The sequence below is a fragment of the Leuciscus leuciscus genome (genome assembly GCF_965113295.1).
Source record: "Leuciscus leuciscus genome assembly, chromosome: 3".
Classification (NCBI taxonomy): domain Eukaryota; kingdom Metazoa; phylum Chordata; class Actinopteri; order Cypriniformes; family Leuciscidae; genus Leuciscus; species Leuciscus leuciscus.
Window position 1 is genome coordinate 28,134,774 of NC_138727.1, and position 8,275 is coordinate 28,143,048.

General features: G+C 35.7%; 1 long non-coding RNA gene across 2 annotated transcripts; it reads right to left on the bottom strand.

The window, feature by feature from the left end:
* Nucleotides 1-2,963: 2,963 nt before the first annotated feature.
* On the bottom strand, nucleotides 2,964-7,691 carry LOC309495101. Of its 2 annotated transcripts, none has more exons than XR_014204552.1 (4): nucleotides 7,261-7,691; nucleotides 6,767-6,812; nucleotides 5,546-5,604; nucleotides 2,964-2,994 (listed from the first exon to the last, which is right to left on the bottom strand). It is a non-coding gene; the product is annotated as an uncharacterized lncRNA (long non-coding RNA). The 2 variants fall into 2 exon arrangements; XR_014204553.1 differs by lacking the exon at nucleotides 2,964-2,994 and adding an exon at nucleotides 3,076-3,181.
* Between the last annotated feature and the right edge of the window lie 584 nt (nucleotides 7,692-8,275).

An 8,275-nucleotide genomic window follows, 5' to 3' on the forward strand; every position in this document is an offset into this window, starting at 1 on the left:
AATAAAAGTTGTATTAGAAGTGTTTTCTGTAGTAGAAATGTCAAAGACTGTTAAAGACCCATACTGACATGGAAATCCTATATGTGCATTTTTCAAGGATCCAACTTTAAAAAATATTTACTTACAAATATTTACAAAACAGTGGCAGTGAGGGAGCTAGTTCTCACTGAGAAAAACCCAGTTACTCAATGTTAATGGTTGTCGTGTCATGAAACTGCAGACACACAGACCATAGACCTAAATAAGATTTTAAAGAATATTGATAATATTGAATATTCAATTGAATAACTGTGTAGTGTATATACTTGCATTTGTATATCTTAACAATATAACTGTAATAAACTGCTTACCATTTTCCTGTAAAACAAACTAATCACTCCAAGAAATCAACTATTCAAATCTCAAAATATATTTTTATTACTATTTTGTTCTGCTGGACCAAAACTTAACAGCCGGAAGACTAAAGTATAAATTAACACAATACAACTTAAAAGCCTGAACAGTAAAGTTGTAAATTAACACAATTTCCCTTTAAATAGTCTATAAAATGTTGTTAAAACAATAACATAACAATTAACAAAATATGGCTGCTATAAGGTTCACAAGCTTCATTTATAGCAGCAAGCAGTTTCAGATGATCGCCTACAGACTTTATTTGGGCCTCTATTGCAGCTGGGTCCCATTTCATGACAGCAGCTACAATCAAAGCAAAAAAATCCACATGTTAAATAAATAAATACAAATGCCACTGTTGTGGTTTAGCTTATAGCAGAGATACATAGTTGAAAATTTTTGTACTCGAATCAATTAAATGAAATAAATCACAAATCAAGTAAAATTACATCAAGCCTGATATAAGGCATTCCACACACACACACACACACACACACACACACACACACACACACACACACACACACACACATATAGGTGCCATTTACAACTGCATGCGATTTTAGTGATCAGATAGCTATATGATCTTGAAAAGACCAGGATTAAATGGCCTCCGAAACGCATTCGTGACGCATTTGAATCTGATTGCTCACACCACTTCAGGAGGTGGTCTGGGCCGCATTCCAGAAGAAACTGGACAAGTGTAAATGCATCTGGTTGTTGAAACCACATGTAAATTTTACTCCTCCCAAAAACGCTCTAAAATAAAGTTGTGAGAGCGTGTTTTAGGCTATATGTCATGTTATAGCAAGTTATGACGACTCTACTGCCGCATCGCCGCTGACCATCTAACGTTATTCATCAAGCCAACGTGCAAACTATCGCAAATTAAAGTGAAAGTAAGTCCCCGATGCTTAACACACAGTTATCATCATTAAAAGTAAAGAAACGAAATGATCTTACCAGGGCTGTTGCCGCTCTCTCCTATTGCTGTCTTTGATTTAGAAATTTGAACGGATGATCAATAAAATGCAGTTCATATCTGTTGCTTTCGGTGACGTGAACGCCATTAAATTTGCATAGCGAGGGAATCGAAGATCTGATTTATATCCATTTTGCAAAAACACATTTATGTGACCAGGTGTAAATGGAATTGTTGTGATAAAACAGATAGCTATCCGATCTGAGAAAACGCATCAAGTGGCCAAGTTTAAACAGCCCCATACACACACACACACACACACACACACACACACACACACACACACACACACACACACACACATATTAGGGGTGTAAGTTAACGGTTCACAAAATTCATGGTTCGGTTCAATACGATACACTTGTGTCATGGTTCGGTACGTTTTCGATACAGGAAAAAGAAAGAAATGCCAGAGAAATTTCCTTGATTTAATATTTAAAAAAAAAAAAAATTTGTATTAAACGTAACATCATAAAGTATGATTTTTTTTTTTTTACTTTGAGGAATGATGAAGCTATAATCGACTCTTAGAAGCATGTAAAACAGCTACTTGAAAAAAAAAAAAAATGTAATATTGTAGTTATAAACAAAGGTTTATTTTAGTTCAGATTAACTTCTGAGGGCAGTAATTTTATTCATGTCAAAATAAAACCAACGTAATGTAACTTGAAAGCATTATAGCCTACTATTCCTGCCAAACTTCCATGGTTACAGTTTGTTTTACTACAGTAAATCCATGGTGAATGTTGCTGATCTGTGGACACTGGATTGTTCATTCATGGCACAATATTTCCATGTCAGCGCTGTTTGATCCGTTAATAACAGAGATATATGAATGCTTCTCAATAGATCTCGCAGCGATGTTATTACTTCAGTGGGGATCTCTTAGCGCCGTGTAGTAACAGTGTCGATTGATCAAGATCGGCTCGCGCTGCACTGGTCCAAACTGATAAACGGCCCGTGAAGCACATAATAACAGCACCTGCTTTCTGGTCAGTTAGCCTACAGTACCTGCTTTCTGGTCAGTTAGCCTACAGTACCTGCTTTCTGGTCAGTTAGCCTACAGTACCTGCTTTCTGGTCAGTTAGCCTACAGTACCTGCTTTTTTTGTGGAAACCAAATCTTTTGATTGTGAGAGAGCCATGTGTTAAAAGTCAGATGGCACTTTGCTACTTTATGATTTGCCCTATGTCTGAACAAAAGAAATAAAAGTGAACTATCTATACCATATTGAATTGCATAGCATCATATTTTTGCAATGCGTTGAATCGAAATCGAATCGCACCGGATCGTAATAAAAGTGAATCGTATTGCATTGCATCGGTAGCTGGCAGCTGCTTATATGTATCATTAATGTATTGTATCGTTGGCTATGCATCGAGATGCGTATCGTATCGGCCTCAGTTATGGAGATGCACATCCCTAATACCTATATAGGAAAAGTAACTACATTTACATACTGTGAATCGTTTTTGCATCGACATTTTCTTAATCTTACACCCCTAATATAAACACATATAGTACTTTGGAGACCAATAGTGTTGAAATAACATTGAGACAAAGGAGGTAGAGGACGAATACTCACTTATCTTGGTAGCTGTTCTGATGAATGACGGATCCTGGTCACAGAAAGATAAAAGAGAGAGGTAAAAGGGGGGAATTAATTAGCATGGGTCACGTCTCATTCGTTTTGTCTGGTATCTAAAACTTATGTCTGATAGAAAAATGTGCATCACCAAAAGAAGGAACATGTAGATTAACACAGTGGATCTGTCCAAACGGTAATCGTTTTAATAACATTGTCATCTGTACAAAGAAAAAACGTTTCCGTTTTTAGTACATTGTTGATGTGTAAAAGTTCCTTAAGTTTGTGTGTTCTTGACGTCTTTTCTTTTAACCCTGCAGGTAGTTACATTAACGCATCTGTTAATAAAAGTTTTACCTATGGAACTTCGGTATGATGAAAATGTGTGTAATATAGCAAACCCAAACAAACAACTCAATTATTCTATGTTAAACTTAACTCTTCCACCATATCTACTTTAAAATGAAACACAGGAACTTGCCATCCTAGGTCACATTACCATAAATATAATATAAAATTACTATAAGATAAAATTACTTCAGTTAATTTACCATCGGATGCATGTCCCCCTTTGCTAACCCTTTTGTGGAAGGGCTCTTTGTGAAGGGATTTAGATGTTTGCTTCGAACACCCCTTTAATTGTACATTTATTAAATCACATGTAATGTTTATAAATAATACTAGGTAAAGGAGAGCAAACTGATTCCCCCTTCATTTTATCTACCTTATGCCGACCGAAAGGTATATGATTTTCTTTCTTCAGATTAGGGATGCACCGATCCACATTTTTTCACTTCCGATCCGATCCCGATACCTGAATTTGGATATCGGCCGATACCGATACTATTCCGATACCAGAGCTGTGTTTGCTTTAATATTATTATTATCATTATTGTTTATTTTATATGATGCTGAAATAAACTCCTCTCAACAGGCAAGTATGATATGTAGGCCTACATATTTATGCATGTATGGTAAGTATAAGGTCAGAAAAGGAAGTCAGAAAAACAGTAAATCCTGTTAACAGGAAAAATCCCATTCTGAAAACAAATATGCAACTGTAGGTCATGTCAATATTTATTACATTCCCAAAATGTCAAATACTTGAGTCTTGAAATATAAGAAAAGTGCAAGTGTAAACATCTTACACACACACACACACACACACTATCTAAAGGGTGATCCTCGCTCCGATGCTGTAACTCTCTCGATGAATGCTCGATCAACATCAGCCATGTGCAAACAGACAAGCGGATTTCGCCTCAGACGCGCGTCAATTTCGCTTCAAACTTTTGCTTTTTACGAGCGTCAATTTCGCTCTGGGCGCGCGAATGGATTCAAAATATTCAAGCGTCCAACTAGACGCGGCAGACGCGAATTTGACGCGCTATTCGCGTTTGGTGTGAACGCACAGTAACGTGGTGCTTTTTTAAATGTTTGATTGCATTCGTTGTGTTGTACGACGCGTGGGAGCTTCAACGAGCTCTGAATTACGGCTTTGCAAACATTGCATTTTGCTGTCTTGCTCTGCGGTGTTTCCAGTGTGAAGAATTTCCACACAGCGGCCGCAAACTGCGGAATGGATTTCCTGAGCGGTGGCGTGTCTCATAACTCTGTGTCTCATTGAGCCGCGCCTCCGTTCAGGAAATCCATTCCGCAGTTTGCAGCCAGCTAGCAGACTAGCCGGCGGGAATCAATTTTGGAGTCATTTCAGCAGACAACGTTAAAGCGCAGACATGACTCAAGGATATCGGATATCTCCGCAGGTTGGATCGGGAAAATCCGATACGTGAATTACGTTGGTATCGGTCCCGATACCGATACTGGATCGGATCGGCCCCATCCCTACTTCAGATGAAAACACATATTTTAGAAAAAATAAACTAGACTTTTAGAAATATTATCCATCTCTTGTGTTTGTGTGTCAAATAATGCAAGTGAATAGACACCAAAATGCTGAAGGTCGAAAAAGTCCAAGAGCATTGTAAAGCTCACATGATAAGTGCAGAAAACATCTTGTGTGAACAACACAGCAAGCTGTGAGTATGCTGTATGAAGTTTCTGGCGTATGCACTTGCATTATATTGGCTTACAATAATGGATAATTTTTCAAAAAATCTTTGTGGAAAGAAAGTCACATATATATCTAGAATGGCACGAGAGAAGAAAAAAAGAGATCATTTTTTAATTTCGGAGTGCATTGTGCCTTTAAAATTGACTGCGGATTTAAATACTGGGTAACACTTTATTTCGATAGTCCACTTTAGACATTCTACTAACTATAAGTAACTTTGCAACTACATGTCAACTATCTGTCATTAGAGTATTAGTAGACTGTCTGCTTAATATTTGCTAACACTCTGTTTTGTTGGTCCCCTAACAGACATTCTACTGACTATAAGTTACTTGGCAACTACAAGTCAACTTATTCTCCTAACCCGAATCCTAACATCTAAACTTAACCTACCAGTCTATTGACTGTCTACTACAGCCTACTAATACTCTAATGAGAGTTAGTTGACATGTTAGTGAAAGTGGACTATCGAAATAAAGTGTAACCAGAAGATACTGCAGTGGATACTTACTAGTGATGGACTTGTTTCTCTGTTGGTGCCTATTCTGCTCCGTAAGTCCAATGCTTGATCTAAAAATATATATATTTTTTTTAAGAGTTTTAATAGGATTATTGATCGCGTAACATAGGACCATTTTTTAATGTTCCATAAGTGTTATATAAATCTGGAGAACCCTTACTAAAAATTAACAATGTTTTGCGACACTAACCAAATGGTAATAAATTATTGTAATACGTAAAATAGGAAAGAGGCCGCACTATGCATAAACTTTTATTTGCAAAAACAGGTTTCGGCGTGTGCCTTCATCAGTTTCCACGTGCCGAAACGCATTTTTGCAAATAAAAGTTTATGCATAGTGCGGCCTCTTTCCTATTTTACGTATTACAATTATCCAGGCCAGCACTCTAAAAGTTTATTAATATATGCAGTGAAGCCTGCTCCTATACTCACTATCCACCATAAAAACATGGTTTCTACACTATAATAAAAAACATGGTTAATTTAGCAAATGTCCTTAAAGGATTAGTTCACCTCAAAGTTGAAAATTGTGTCATCATTCACTCACCCTCAAGTTGTTTTAAACCTGTATGAATTTCTTTCTTCTGCTGAACACAAAGAAAGATATTTTGAAGAATGTCGGTAACCAGACAGACTTGGGTCCCATTGACTTCCATAGTAGGGAAAAAAAATTCTATGGAAGTCAATGGGACCCAAGTTACAGACATTCTTCAAAATATCTTTCTTTGTGTTCAGCAGAAGAAAGAAATTCATACAGGTTTGAAACAACTTGAGGTTGAGTAAATGATGACAGAATTTTCAACTTTGAGGTGAACTAATCCTTTAAAAGAACAGCTCATCCAAAAAAAAAAAAAAAAAAAATAAATAAATAAAAAAAAATAGAGTTATCTCATTATGTAGCTTACTCACCCATATGTTGAAATTGTATGAGTTTCTTATGTAGAACCATAATTAAGATATCTTGAAAAATGCCTTTTATTTTTGTCATAGGCAACAATGCATACAGTTGTTTTATTCCCCAAATTCTTGTGTTTCACAAAAGTAAGTTATACAGGTTTGAAAATACTTTCATTTTAAAAGACATTTATTTTTGGGTCAGCTAGGCCTGTAAACTCAAGAAGATAAAGCTTGTCTGGAGGGTTTGAACCAGTGCATTTGAGCAGATTCACATGTTCTGCCTCTATTTCACGTGTATTTTATGACAATACTCACCGCATCTGAACATCGTGTGGCTGGATAATATTTATTCCCCAAATGCCTGGATCATGAAGGAAACACACACATACACATCAATATTAGTTATTTGTTTTACTTACTTACGGAGACATTTGCAAAAGCTTGCTAAATTGACTCACCAGCTCCAAAACATATTATTACGACTCGTTAATTTAACTGATCGGTTAGCCATCCCGCGATCAATAGATTCATAAGCCTAGTTTGCAGATTCTTATAGTATAAGACTGTGACAGTTCCTTTCTGTCTAAAGATACAATATATATTCTCAGTTCACTCGTTGTAAGCTCCCATGCTGAGTTTATTTTATCATAAACTAAGTTAGACAAGTTACACATGCTAGCAGCACATAACATTAATACATTGGAATACCGTATGCACTAACAATATTGCTCTAATCGCGTTTAGATTCTCAATTTAATACACTAGCCTATATCTTGATGTAGCAGAATTTGTATAAAATAAAGTTTTACCTTCCGTAGATTGCAATATTTCCGTTGATAAAATTCTTTGTCCATATTCCTTGTTTGTTCTTCATTTACATCCAGCAACACCCAGCAACTCGCTCAAAATAAACATTTAGCAGTCCGATGAAAAATAATCCATGTTTTAAACGATGTAAAACCCACAGAATAGGCAAATATTGAAGATCCCGCGCAGCAGCAAAGCAAACACCGACTCACTTCAACTGACGTTTATTCAAACTTGACTCGTAAAGGCGCGCATAGTTGTCATTGGCTAGATTCCTGGATGACAGACAGAATAAACAGAGAATAACCAATCATGCTCAAAACAGCTAGGAGAGACAGCCAATAGTGTGGCAACATTGCAATTACAGGGAAATATGAAAATATAATATAATATATAATAATAAAATAAAAAAAAAATATATATATATATATATATATATATATATATGTTTTTTTTTTTTTTTTTTTTTTTTTTTTTTTTATTATTATATATTGTGTGCTATTTATTTGGTTGTTTTTGTAGGCTGGCTGTTATATTTAGGCTAATCAATTGGTTAAATAGTTTTTTCATTGCAGTGCATGATTAAAAATTCAACAATAAAAATGAAAGATTAAAAATACTGTAAGAACTTACAGTAACTGACCATATATAATATTTATTTACCACTGTTCTGATAAAGTGCAATTTAATAGAGCAAACAGTATATTAAACAGAGCAAACACTGCATATATTCATATACAATTCTGTATGTAGATCTATATGAAAATCTAAGGAATTGGCATCATGGTGGTGACAGTTACATTCATGTGACCCATAATGACCCTTTTACAGTTTCACAAATTATTGACCTTTCCTTTAGAAACACTCTTATGCCTAATAATGTCAACATCCATTTTCACCCTGTGTGGCACAGTTACACAACCTGTTGGTTTAGAGTTAATCCTCTGTCCAACGCAACACTTTGGTAACATTGGCATAATTATATACAAGTTACAACATAATACCCCGGGTTTCACA